Source organism: Myotis lucifugus, unplaced genomic scaffold (genome assembly GCF_000147115.1).
Source record: "Myotis lucifugus unplaced genomic scaffold, Myoluc2.0 scaffold_172, whole genome shotgun sequence".
In the NCBI taxonomy this organism is placed as follows: Eukaryota; Metazoa; Chordata; class Mammalia; order Chiroptera; family Vespertilionidae; genus Myotis; species Myotis lucifugus.
In genome coordinates, this window is record NW_005871220.1 from 2,281,380 (window position 1) to 2,294,727 (window position 13,348).

A 13,348-nucleotide genomic window follows, 5' to 3' on the forward strand; every position below is an offset into this window, starting at 1 on the left:
TATTAATTACTTCTTGTGGTAGAGAAACCCAGTTCAAGCTGGCTTAAGTAAATAAGAGTAAAAACAATAATAAAGTGAATAAGTCAATACCCCAAAATGGTTTAAGACATATCATCTCACTTCATGAGTCTAATTTGCTTTAGACTAGATTCCGTGGTACTGACCATGTCATGAGGACCCTGTGTATCTTTCCTTCCGGTTTGGCATGGATCTCAGACACGCCCCTCCATCTGTTGGTTCCCAGCACCTGCATGTTTACAACCAGAAAATTCAGCCGGAGTTGTGATCTCTTTTTTTTAATGATTCTCTAGCTTGATTCTCATTGGCTATCCTGACTCATATACTTATACTGCAGCCAATCATAGTAGTCAAGAGAATAGAATGACCTTATTGGCCAGGCTTGGGAGATGTTTCCATTCCTGGAGTTGGCATAGAATGAGAGGAATGGCAGGGATTGAGGGAGGTGTGGTTTTCCCAAAAGGAAATTCAGGCACAGCTACCAAAAGCAGAGGGAATTGATGCCACACAGGCAAAATCAACAGGTGTCCATTATATTTTTTGTCTTTTGTATTTTTAAATTAAATTGATTGGGGTGACATTGGTCAACATAATCATATAGGTTTCAGGTGTGGGTTTCTATGTCACAAGATCTGTATATTGTACTATTTGTCCACCACCCAAAGTCAAATCTTCTCCTGTCACCATATATTAGGACCCCCTTCTCCCCACACTTCCTTCCCTCTGGCAACCACCACGCTGTTGTTTGGGTTCATGAGTTTCCGTTATATATTTTTTTCAAGTGAACATTTCCGTAGAGCTGGGAGGTGTAAAGTAAACAAAAAGAGGGAGTTCCTCACCAGTTGGGCCTAGGGATGGTGGGAGGGGAAGGGGCCCAGAGATCAGCTCATTCAGCCACCTCTCAGCTCTTAAGGGAAGCGGGCCATTGTCCTGATGTTTCTGGGATGATCCTGGCTGTTATCCAGGGTAATTATTAATAGCTCCCCCTTTACTCTCAAAGGAATTCTGATTTGCTTGATAAAGTGTAGGGTTGCTTGTGCTTCAAAAACAATTGTAAATCTCTGGCTCTGCACCAAAATATTCATTTTGGTAAGTATCTCTGTCTCATCCGAACAATATGAAGATCTTGGAACAGTTTAACTGCTCATTCTCTCCCTGTTTTACTTGCTTTCCATACAAAATTAAACTTCATTATTACCATTTTATACAATTAATATTTGTGTAGAGTTATCCACATTTAACACATTCTGTGTTCATCATTGCTTCTTGAACCTCAGTCATTCTCCTGAGATAAATTTTCATATTCCTGAACTTTTCCTTTGGAATCTTGCTGCTTAAAGTAAGGTCCATGGACCAGCATTATCAGTATCACTTGAGAGCTTGTTAGAAATGCAGAATCTGGGGCCTACTGAAAAAATATATTTTTAATATATATAACCTGAGGGTGACATGTGTCAACTGGAGTCTGCATCGTTGGGAACCTTCCCAAGTGTATGTTTTTCATTTGCCACAGGGACTTGTGCTCAAAGCTATAGGTTGGAAGATATTTAGATTTGTTCCTATAAAGATTTATAGGCATACAGATATATCTCTCTATATACACATATTTAGAGTTAAAGATATAAATACGAGGCTTGTTCCTCATACCAACTAAATTAGAATCTCTGGCCATGGGGCCACTACTCTAGGAGGAGTTCCTTTAACTAGGATCAATTGGTGACAAACTCATGTTTTTGTTTGTTTAAAAAATACTTTTCATTACTGAATAATAGTTGAGCCAGTTATAAAATTCTAAGTTGACATTTTTGTTTCCAACAGACATTTAAATATTTAGAAGATTTTTAGTCTTTTTTGTCTTTAATTGTTGTGGCTGGGAAATCTGTTGAGAGTAAATGTTTTTCCTATGTAGATAATCTAAGTTTTTAATTGCTGGTTGTTACTAAGATCTTTTCATTATCCTGGGTTGGGAAGCTTTACTCCATTGTGGCTAGATATATGTTACTTACTTATTATTACATTTCAAATTTATTGTGTTTTCTTAATCTGAAGATTCAGATTCTTTATCACCTTTGAAAACTTCTTAGCTATATTATTTTCCCACATTCTATTTATTCTTTTTTTTCCCCTGTAAGGTAAGTTAGAATTATGCAAGGCATTTTCACTTTATCTTCCCCTGTTTTGCCTATTGTCTCATATTTTAGTGTTCTTTTCTGTCTCTTCAGCATTCTAGATAAATTCTGTGTTTTAATTCTAATATGCTACTAAAAATATACATTGAGTTTTTATTCAATGATTTTATTTTTTACTTCTTGAATTTTTATTTAGAATAATTTTTTCTGTAAATTAATATTACAAATCTGACTGGTCTTTCTTCAATAGCGTCTTACTCCTTTCTCATTATTTCAATTTTTTTTCTTGTCAAATGACTTTACTTGAGGCAATAAATGAAATATAATTTAACTCAACAGGAAATATCACACTTGGAGGGAAAACATAGAAATACACACACCTTAATGCCAAACATTGTTTCCAAGGCCCAGCACTGGCATTTCCAGACTGACGGCGGAATGAGCATTTCCATGAAACAAAACTGTGAGTCCAAGTCTGGCTTGGAAAGTTTTCCACTTCATCGCCACTTCCCAAGGCTCAGGGCACGATGTGTGTGGCCTTTCTCAGGGCCAGGTAGCCAGTGACAACATCAGAGGGCAGCCTCTGAATGTAGGAAAACTCTTCAGTGGTGCTGAACCGCAGCTTGCTCTGTGGGTCAGTGTAGTCAGCAAGAAGACCTGAAACATCAGAATACTTCATAGCTGGTTTGAAGGATGGAGGAGCATCAATACTGAAGTAGCCAGGATCATTCAGTTGCCAAGGCAATGCCCTTTCAGAAGCGAGAATTTATTTCAGGTTCTTCCAGGTTCTGTTCTTCTTGCCAGCTACCGTGCTACCATGGCCAGAGTGCACAAAGTTGGGATCCTTAAATGGCAAAGGTTTGGAAGTTTTTTCCACAGGTCCTGTGCTAAAGTCAGAGGGCACCATCTTATCCTCACTCATGGCTTCCATGCTGATACCCTGTGCAAAGCTAGAGGCAGACACTTTTTTCTTCTTACCGGCGCCATATTCCCCACTGCTGCTGCCACTGTGGGAAGGACTGGCTGGCCTCTTCTGGCTGTTCCAGGCTATCCCTGGGCCAGCCGTGGGGGCCACAATGGAAATTTGAGCCACCATTCTGTACCTGAGTCTTCTTCCCCACTTCCTCTTTGCTTTCTCTGCAAAGCTCTTTCATTTCTTTAAAAAGGTACTTAGACATACTTATGTTATAATCTAAATCTCATAATTCTGTATCTAAAGCTTTTTTCCTATTGTTTCTGCTGATTACTGTTCATGAACACTCGCTTCCTTGTTTGTTTTGCACTTTTGGAGAGTGAACTTGTGTTATGTGGAATTAATCTGTGAATATTTTTTGAGACCTGAAATGAGGGTGCATTCCTTCCTTGTAGAGAAATGTGTGTTGGCTTCTGCCAGATTCTATAAAATATAACCACGTCAAGACCACTTTGATTCCTTGTCTTGGAGTTTCCTGATATATGCTGGTTATGTAAATTTTGAGTCCAAAATTTGCCTAAGGGCAGGTCTATGGTGATGCATTTTTAAGAAGGTACTTTTTTTTTTCCATCTAGAATTCAGCATTAGATAAACAAATTCCCTTGGCTGGCTCTTCGCTGCCTGATGATTTTCTATGTTTTAATTCTCCATTTTCCCTGAGGGGAAGTGCCCCAGCTTCAAGTCGTTCATGCTGTTAATGAGTAAAGTGAGGCTCAGAGTTTGACTTGCTCAGGGTCACACGGCACCTGGGAGGCAGAGATGAAAAAAGGACCCAGATCTTCTCATAGTCCAATTATTTCCAGTCCAATAAAACAAGCTACAAAAATAGCAATGCTTTCTTCTAATAAGAATGGCTTCACCTTTGCCTCCAATTGGACAAGTAACAGCAAGATTCAGTTATTTCTCATGGTTAAGTTTGATGAATTGTAGAAATGGGTTACTTAGATATATTTTAAGAATCATAAGAACATAAAAAGTCATGTGGGATAAGACTTATAGTCTACACTATTCAGTATTTTGTCTTTTATAGTAGCACCAAGGGACAATGGTGTGACATGATGATAGTTGCCCTTCGTGATATTGTCCTCAAAGGGGGCATCCCTAACTGGGAAAGATCTATCATCTAAGAATTTCTCTAAACCCTTCCTGAACTCTCATTATATTTTTGGTTTGTACGACCTGAAGGCATGGCTTTGTGTGGAACTGAGCTTATACTAGTCAGGACATGGGCTAAATAACCCTAAGGTCTTTTTAAAATATGATTTTAAGTATCATAAATCTTATTGTATAAGTAGTCTCTGAAGAGGAAGGCATATAGTAGAGTCATGTGAAGCTTAGACTCTACAATAAAGCAGGCTGTGTTCAAATACACCTGGTGTCCTAGCTGCATGACCTTGGGCAAAGTCTTTCACTCTCCCTGGAAAGGGGCAAAGATTTTATCATTCATAGGATTACTGTGAAAAATGAGTAAGATGGTGCATATAAAATCACCTAGCACAAGGCTTACAGTAAACAGTCAAACTATTCTTTGTGGTTCTTTGTGGTACCGTTATTGATGTTTTAATTGTTGTTAGCTGGTGAATATTTTTATCCTGATCACAAATATCACAAAAAAGTGCATATATCCCATTTCATAGTTTTTAAAACAAATGGTTAGTGAGGGACAGAATACGCTATGAGAGGGATGAAGTTAACACACCTTCAAACTATTTCGATTTTTATGTTACCAGTATGACAAGATAAATCGTCAACCATTCAGAAAACACCACTAAAATATCTGTGGATGTGTTGTTGTGGGTGTCCTGCATTTTGAAAAAGACAGATGTAAACTAACCAAGTAAATAAAGTCACTTGGGTTCCATCCTGGATTTTGCCCTTAAATAAAATTGACTCTGATAGTTGGTCATTGGGTTTCTTCAATTATTTTATTAAAAAAAAGAAGAAGCCCTGACCAGTTTGGCTCCGTGGATAGAGCGTCAGCCTGCAGATTGAAGGGTCCCGGGTTCGATTCTGGTCAAGGGCATGTACCTAGGTTGCAGGCACATCCCTAGTCGGGGGTGTGCAGGAGGCAGCTGATCGGTGTTTCTCTCTCATCGATGTTTCTAACTCTCTATCCCTCTTCCTTCCTCTCTGTAAAAAATCAATAAAATATTTTTTTTAAAAAAAGAAAAAGCATGTGGCATGGAATAGCTCTAATGTTAATACAAGTGGATGGCTTTCCCTGAAAAGTGGCCTCTCTACTCTCTCTCAAAGGTCTCCGTCTGCCCCAACATTTACTTTGCACTAGTAACAACATTCAAATTTCATTGACATTATCTTCTAAATACAATCAGATCAAAAATCACCAACACCATTCTCATTCCTCTCCTGTACGCTGCTAATACAGAATAGGCCCAGCTGATAACTTCCGCTTCAGTAACCTCTGATTCCACTGCTGGAAATGCTCTGTGTGGTTTTCTATTGGACCAAAGTCACAGGGATTCGTGTAGGACAGGTGATTCCCATCAGCAAAGGTGCAAGAGGTAGCAACTGCCATTAACTGGACTTTGCTCCCACTGGGCATGGAGACTGTGAATCAATAGGTCCCTGAGGGTGACACGTACCAACTGGAGCCTGCATCATCCAGGGCCTTCTGGATGTTTTTCATTTGCTACACGGGCTTATGCTGCAATCTGTAGGTTGGAAGGAATTGAAGTGAAACTTCTAAAAAATGATAGTGAGACCTGGCCCATTTGGCTCAGTTGGTTGGGTGTCTTCCCATGCACCAAAAGGTGGCTGGTTGGCTTCCTACTCAGGGCACATGCCAAGTTGGCAGGCTAGGTCCCCGGTCGGGGTTCATGCAGGAGGCAGCCAATCAATGTTTCTCTCTCACTGCTATGTTTCTCTCTCTCCCTCTTCTTTCCTCTCTCTCTAAGAAATCATTAAAAAATATATTTTAAAAAATGGTATGAAGCATTTAGGATGTTCTAACTCACTTCACATAGGTGTTGACTTATGTGTTTTGTGACACTTTCAACTCCAAATTAAATCTACTTAGGTTTGCTGACAAACATCATGATTTGTTTTTCAAACACTTACCATTTGAGTGACCTCAGAAGATTACTGAAGCTTTCTAAGACTCAGTTGCCTCATCTGTAAAATGGGAATAAATGTGAAAGTTATTTTAGAATTTTTTGAAAGTTAAATAATATTGTTCAAGCATAGTACTTAGCATAGTACTGGCACATTTTACATAATATGTATGTATACATATATCTACATATATATTCAGATATTTATATTGATATGTAATATTCATGATATTAACCCCAATATTATCCTATACTTGATATTTTTCACAAATGGTCTGAGATCTCCAGATCTCCATTCCTCAACTTATATCTGGAAAGCAAAGTGGACAATTGAAGACATTACTTTAAATTCAGTCCAAATTTTACTTGTCCTTGTTATACCCAACTGGATTAAAGTAAAAGGCCTTCAATTCCGGAGGTAGATGATTTCTGGACCAGTTCAGTAGTTCAATAGTTCAACAGTGTCTTTGTGATGCTGTTGGCCATGTTTCCCCTTCCGTTGCATTCAGCTTCACTTTCAAGCATCTCACTCTCTCATGACTGCATCCAAACAAGGAAGGGCACACATAGGGAAGGGCTTTACCCCAAGTATCTCTTTTTCCATCAGGGAGTAAAATCATTGTCAGACTCTAACACAGCCTGTTTTCCCTTATGTTTCCTTGGATACATCTGCCTACCCATCCATCAATCAATCGAGTGCAAGGAATCACTAGATAATCAGACAAAACATAGGTCCATCCTCTGGGCTAGGGGAGAGGCCAACCTTCTAGCATAAGCAAAAATGGGATTTGGTTAGAGAGAAGGAGGGATATTGGAAAAACAACCGATGGCTATTGAGTAGGCCAACGACAGTGTCTGACAAGAACAGGGAAGAAGGGGCAGTCCCTCTCTAATGTCCACTTTTGTTCTTTAGTCATTTATCCCACTGATGTGAGTGGCTCTTGCTGTTTTTTCTCAGGTTTTGAATATAATAGGAATGTGGCAAGTACACCACCATTGATTGGTGTAGATCATAAAGCGCAGGGGATTCATAGGAAGCTTCTACATATCTCAGTTTCTCTGTCTGTTACTTAAGACATGGCCAGCAGCCTGGTAAAGTGGAAGAGAAGTCCAAGGAAAACACAGTCAGCAGCTCTCCATCCTGAAGTTTATTTCTTGCCTGCAAATCAAATTAGATATTGATCTTTCATCTTGGGAGAAAGTCTTTCATTGGAACCTCAGTGCCCCAATTCTCATAACAAAGTCCCCAACAGAGAAATCATGATCTGGTTGTCTCGCCTTTGAAAAGCTTCCTTGACTACCGGAGTCACTCCCTGTCTGTGAGCTCAGTGTTTGCACTTGTCTCTCCTTCCTGAGGCTGCCTTGTGTATTTAAGGATGAGAGTTCAAGGTCATCGACTCAAATCTCCCTCAGCTCCACAAACACCCTCTGGTGAAATACAGAATTCTAGCTCTAGTTTTGTGTTTATCCAAGACTTGCCTTGTGCTATCAAGGTCTGTTGTCTCACTTTATATCCCTATGTCTCTTATGAAGGTGCGAGAAGGTTGCGTTAACTAACGATGATGCTGTTTCATACATTTTAGAAACGTTCCACACATGTTAAGCGCTGTCACTGGTTGGGTCGTTCCACATTTGCATTAATTTGACTTCTAGCATCATCCCTGCTCTCTAATAGAGGGATAGGTCCCTTGAGCATTTCCTGGCTTCTTAGAAAGAAAAAGATGCCAATGTACAAGGAGGGGATTAATTTCCCTTTTTGCTTTTAGATGATTCTTAAAACCTTTCTGCATGACCTTGAGTGAGAATGATCTGGAAAACAGTGGCTTCTGATAATAAAGGCCTAATGTATTAAAATATTTGATCAGGAGTTAAAGAATAAATTAGCAGTCATGTGGTCCTGCATTTTTAATGAGCATGCTTTTAACATAGCCATAGGCTGCTCCTTCCCTTTGGAATTTCCAAGTAGAATTGAAGAAATAAATTAAGAAATAGTGGGAGTATTTCCAAGGAAACCAGGAGGATTTGGGTGAGATTCTACCTGCCATGGTTCTCATTGTTTTCATGAAAGTCACAGTGCATTTCTCTCTCTCTCTCTCTCTCTCTCTCTCTCTCTCTCTCTCTTCTACAGCTCTTGGTGGTTTCTATCTGTGTTTCTATCTGTGCACAGTGAGTAATTTGTTTAGATATGGAAAAATGAGTTTTCTAGTTTAAAATTATACTATTTGTACGTTGCAGGGAAAGTCCTTAATAAGAAGTAAGAAATTGTAAAATCTTCATTTCATTGATTTGGGGAATATAGCTTTCAGTCCAAAGAAATATGGGAGCATCTCTTACCCAAGAAGAACAATGCATACAGACTGGCTGTTCCATCCCCTGAAGACAGTGAGGTGGAGGAGGCATACAAGAAGTGAAAGACACAGATTCGCATTAGGTAGCACAAAGAATTGCTTTAGACAAAGCTTTGCGCATCCTACTCACAAATATTCCGTGGTGTGTTGCCTTTTTCTGACATGCCACCCTCAGCTGCTGCATGACACTTCTTGAAACTGTAGTTACACATCACACCTGCTGAGTTTTTCACCCGGACTCCAAATTGGAGGAAAGTCGGCTTCATACTGGTTGTACTTTGTAGGGGATAGAGGGTGGGGTGCAGAAGGGGGAGTGAGTACCTGTAATTAAGCATAATGATTAAAATACAGCTTTCAAAGGAGGAGCATCCTTAGACAAACCAGTGGTTGTAGGTCATAGGCTGTGCTTTCCTCACTAATAATTGCAAAATCCATTGCTGTCCCCTTTGAGTTTATTTTTAATAAAAGACTATTAAAACAGAATAAAAGCTTAATAAGTAGATTAGTTAGAACAATAGTCCTCATGAGAATGTTTTGATTCCGAAGATAGCTGCTAAAGATAACCCTAAATGCAATCAGGTTTAGCTCCCTGCCTGTGTGAAAGGAAGGTAATACCCTCCGAGATTTGCCAACAGATGACATTATTTTTTTAAGTGTCTCTTTCTACATTTAAATTAGTCTTTCCTCTGGGCACCAGCAACAAAACCTTTGTGAAGAATCACCAGAGAAACAGAGCTCTGAATAAATGCTCAGTGGAAAATTATTTTTGCGAATCTGGTTTTAGATGTTTCACATCAAAAAGATGGATGGCAGTGCATCCAAGAGGGAGTGCTTTGTGATCCTTCTCTGTCCTCTTTGTAATTTTAAGGATCAAAACTCCCAAGGTGGCCAGAGATAAGGACAAAGAGAGCGGTGCAATTTCACTAAACATACACACATTATAAAGGGCAATGTGATCCAATGTCAGTGATGGTGTATCCACGTCCTTGCCTCTTTGTTTCATTTTATTAAGTTCATTCCCTTTGGCCAGATACACTGTATACTCATTCACATTCATTCATCCTCTCTCTCTTTCTCCCCCGCTTTCTCTCTTCCTACCCCAATTTTCTATGTATATTAAAAGACCTGAATGACACTCAGGAAAACTAATTTATAGACCTGATCATTCAAATTATAATAGTTATTACTACTCAGGTAAGATCTTCCAACAAGACAGCACAGTACCGCTATTCTCTATTACCTCCTGTGACATGCTGCCTTCCAGTTTCCATCTCCACCCTTCCATTTCTTCCTTGAAAGCTATCTTCTTTCATCTTTTCCTACATCAGTCACCTCTAGGGTACACATCCTATTCTCAACAGCCTCTGGGCAACTCTACCAGTTCCAAGCCCTTGGGTGGTGCATTTTCTCACCCTTCATGGGCAAGTTTCCTTTTCTATTCATCACTACTCACTTTTTGCCCCCAAACCATTTCACTCACCCAGAAACTTAATCCCTGTTTGGTTAGGAGTGACTGGGAAGCTGAGCACTGTCTTTAGCATGTAAGTGTATGAAGTCGTCTGTAGCCAAGTAACGGGACTCATCTATGTGTCTGTCCACACTCATTCAAGTATGACGATAAATGTGAAATCTTGTGTCCGTTGTTTAATCTACGTTTTGAGTCAAGCCTTTGGCCTCACAGTTATTGAGGTGTAAAGAATATAGACACAAGACATCACTAATATGATTTGGTCTCACACACATGTATCCCACCCCACACCTCTATAGAGGTGACTGGTAGACATTTGCTTTGTACAGATAATGTGCATTAAAATGACATTTATATTGAGACCATTTTATTATTTCTTAGTAGCTTTGAGATAATTGCAAAAGCATTTAAAAGTCTATGTATTTGCTTGACACAGTCACAAAATTGGTTAGGGATCAGTCAGTCACTATTATTTTACGTTCATGTCTGCTAGGACTTATAGCGGTTTTATCAATGCATAGATACCATGTGTCACATGGCCATGTCTGTACTAATACCCGTGGGTAGGACTCAATTTAAATCATATTTTATTATTTAATATCTCACATGCTTTGGGTGATGGGAAATCTTGTCTTATTATTTTTCACTACTGTTTTAATTTTTGTAGTGTGTGCATACTGCTTTCACAATGAGAACACAAATGAAGTCCTTCTAATTTTAGATTAAAATATTGTTCCCCTTAACACTTTTACTTGGTCCCCATGCCAAAGCAAGTTTGCTCACTGCTAACTGAGAAGGATGCTCGTCCTTATAGCTGTCCGTTGGGAAGCTCTCTGGAACAAAGATTGATACCAAGCCCTAACATGTGTTCCTTCACCCTCAGATGTATTGCACACCCACTACGTACACTGAATTTCAAGTACTGGAAAAGAATGTGATGGGCCAGCTTCACTGTTTAGCATAAAGGATGTTTGTGGGGGCTTTAGGAGATGTTATTCAATCATTGAAAATAAAAATCAAGTCAAATACTGACTTCCAGGTTGGTGGTCTCAGAAAAGGGGTGAGATTGAGAGCCCCCAATTGAATCTGCAGCTTCTATTACATTTGAACCCTAGAGACACATTCCTGCAAACACCTTTTTTTTTTCTGAGTGTAGAACAATTCATATTATATACACCCTTCTACTGACCTATCTCTTTGAACCCTGCAGGCACTTGACAACTGATGAACAAAATAATATTGTGTGCTCTTGGGGCTATTGCAAACCCTTTTGTGTCTATAACAGCTCTCATTTTTCCGACATATGGGAGAGGTACAACCTGGGGAGAGGCTGTGTAGAATAACTGAGATAGCGTGGTCTAAACCCCAGGGGCACTAATGACATTGTATCCACAGAGCAAAGTGAGAATGTTCTATAACGATGTCATTAGACTCCTGAGAAGGCTAACTTATTGCTGGCTCGAATTTCTCTATTACATTCTCTTTAAAAGAGGAATAAACTCCAGGGTGTGTGGCTATGTGGGGGGATTGACATTGAATATCTGTGCCTCCGGTCACTCTGCTGAAGCCACCTGACCTTCCCACATGCAGTTTAGTCCACTCAGCTGCCCTTTCAGTGGAGACAAATGCATTTCCAGGATGATGCAGGTCAGGTCACCTGGGGTCAAACATCTATTATTCAGTCATGCCATCACCTTTGTTCTACTTCAGCATCTTTGGACATTGATTCTGTAGGTCCTCACCTGTGGGTGTCCCCAAACGGTTATTCCTGTGAAAAAACATAGGCAACTCAAATGCAGAGACCCACAACTGATGCCTGTAACACATTCACAGCCTTTCTTGTGGAGGCAGATGCCCAAAACAGACAGTCTAAAACATGTATTTGAAAGGCATAATTAATCATAGCAGGGGGAAGTTAATAAGAAACGACATTAAAAATTTGAGACCAGGGCTCTGCGGCTGATTAGTTGTGTGACCAAGGGCAAGTCATGTCACCTCTGTAGGTCTCCATTTCTTCCTTGCAGATAGAGTGGGGCAATAATAGAGCCTCCCTCTTGGGGTAGATCAGTGAGATGAATATGTAAAACACTCAGTCAGTGCTCAGGAATGGCAGAAGCCTTGATGGATGCAGGGGCAGGAGTAACTGTTTCTGGGCTTTTATCAGAGGCACATCAGTTAACGGAAATGTAATCTTCCTAAACCCAGAATTTAGATTATGTTGACCTACTAGCCCAGGGATGGGGAACCTTTTTCTGCCAAGGGCCATTTGAATATTTATAACATCATTCGCTTCCTATAAATTTATGTTGCTATGGAAAGAGCTCCTAGATTTATTGAATTTCGAATCCCGCCTGCAGTTGCCTTGGGAGGGCCAGACCAAATGATTTCAGGGGCCTTATACTGCCCACCGGCCGGAGGTCCCCCACTGCTATACCAGCCAGTCACCTTGTCAGCGTCAAAGCTTTTGTAAATGTCTCTTTCCAAACACCACAATCCTTATGTCGTTGGCCTCTGTTTAAGCTCTAGCCCCAGATAGTTTGAAGTTTGCATTTCCAACATCTGCATTCTTCTGTCTCACAAAACAAATGCAAGAAAATAAGACTTCAACTTAGGACACCTATTCTAACTGGTGTGCTGCCTACTGAATGGTAGGGGAAAAGAAACACATCACCCAGTAATATGTAAGCACTCTGAAAATATCAAGTAAGGCCCATGCCAATATAATATCCTGAGACCTTTTTTTCAAAAAGTAATGTAGTTTAATGAGATTGGCATGGTTTATTAATAGGCTGTGCTTCCTTTGAATTGAGATGATTAAGTAGCTTGTTTCCAGTTGTTTGGTGTGACACACAAAGATTTTTGCCTCCCGGCTAATCTTCTATATAATAAAAGCCTAAGCGACCTTTACGGCGAAACAACCAGAACAATCGATCATTATGATGCTCACTAACCACCAGGGGGCAGACACTCAATGCAGGAGCTGCCCCCTGGTGGTCCATGCACTCCCACAGGGGGAGCACAGCTCAGCCAGAAGCCGGCTCACTGCTGGTGAGTGCAGCGGTGGAGGTGGGAGCCTCTTCCACTTCCGCAGTAACGCTAAGGAAGGAGCAGTGAGCCAAGCAGTAAGGAGCAATGAGCAGGCGGGTAGTAAGGAGTGAGGGTTCCCAGACTGCAAGAGGGTGCAGGCCAGGCTGAGGAACGCCCCCCCTCCCAGTGCATGGATATTGTGCACCGGGCCTCTAGTATTTAAATAGACCTGAGGATAAGGAGTGTAATGGTGAATTACCACATGAGGCTCACAGTAAGAGAGAAAGGAATCTATGTTCAGACAACAGTGGTCC

The 13,348-nt window shown here is 40.3% G+C and overlaps 1 protein-coding gene and 1 pseudogene across 1 annotated transcript in view; one reads left to right on the forward strand and one right to left on the reverse strand.

Moving 5' to 3' along the window:
* TENM2 (teneurin transmembrane protein 2) overlaps positions 1–13,348 on the forward strand; it is an 881,884-nt gene that overhangs the window by 335,737 nt on the left and 532,799 nt on the right.
* LOC102429117 lies at positions 2,665–3,243 on the reverse strand (annotated as a pseudogene).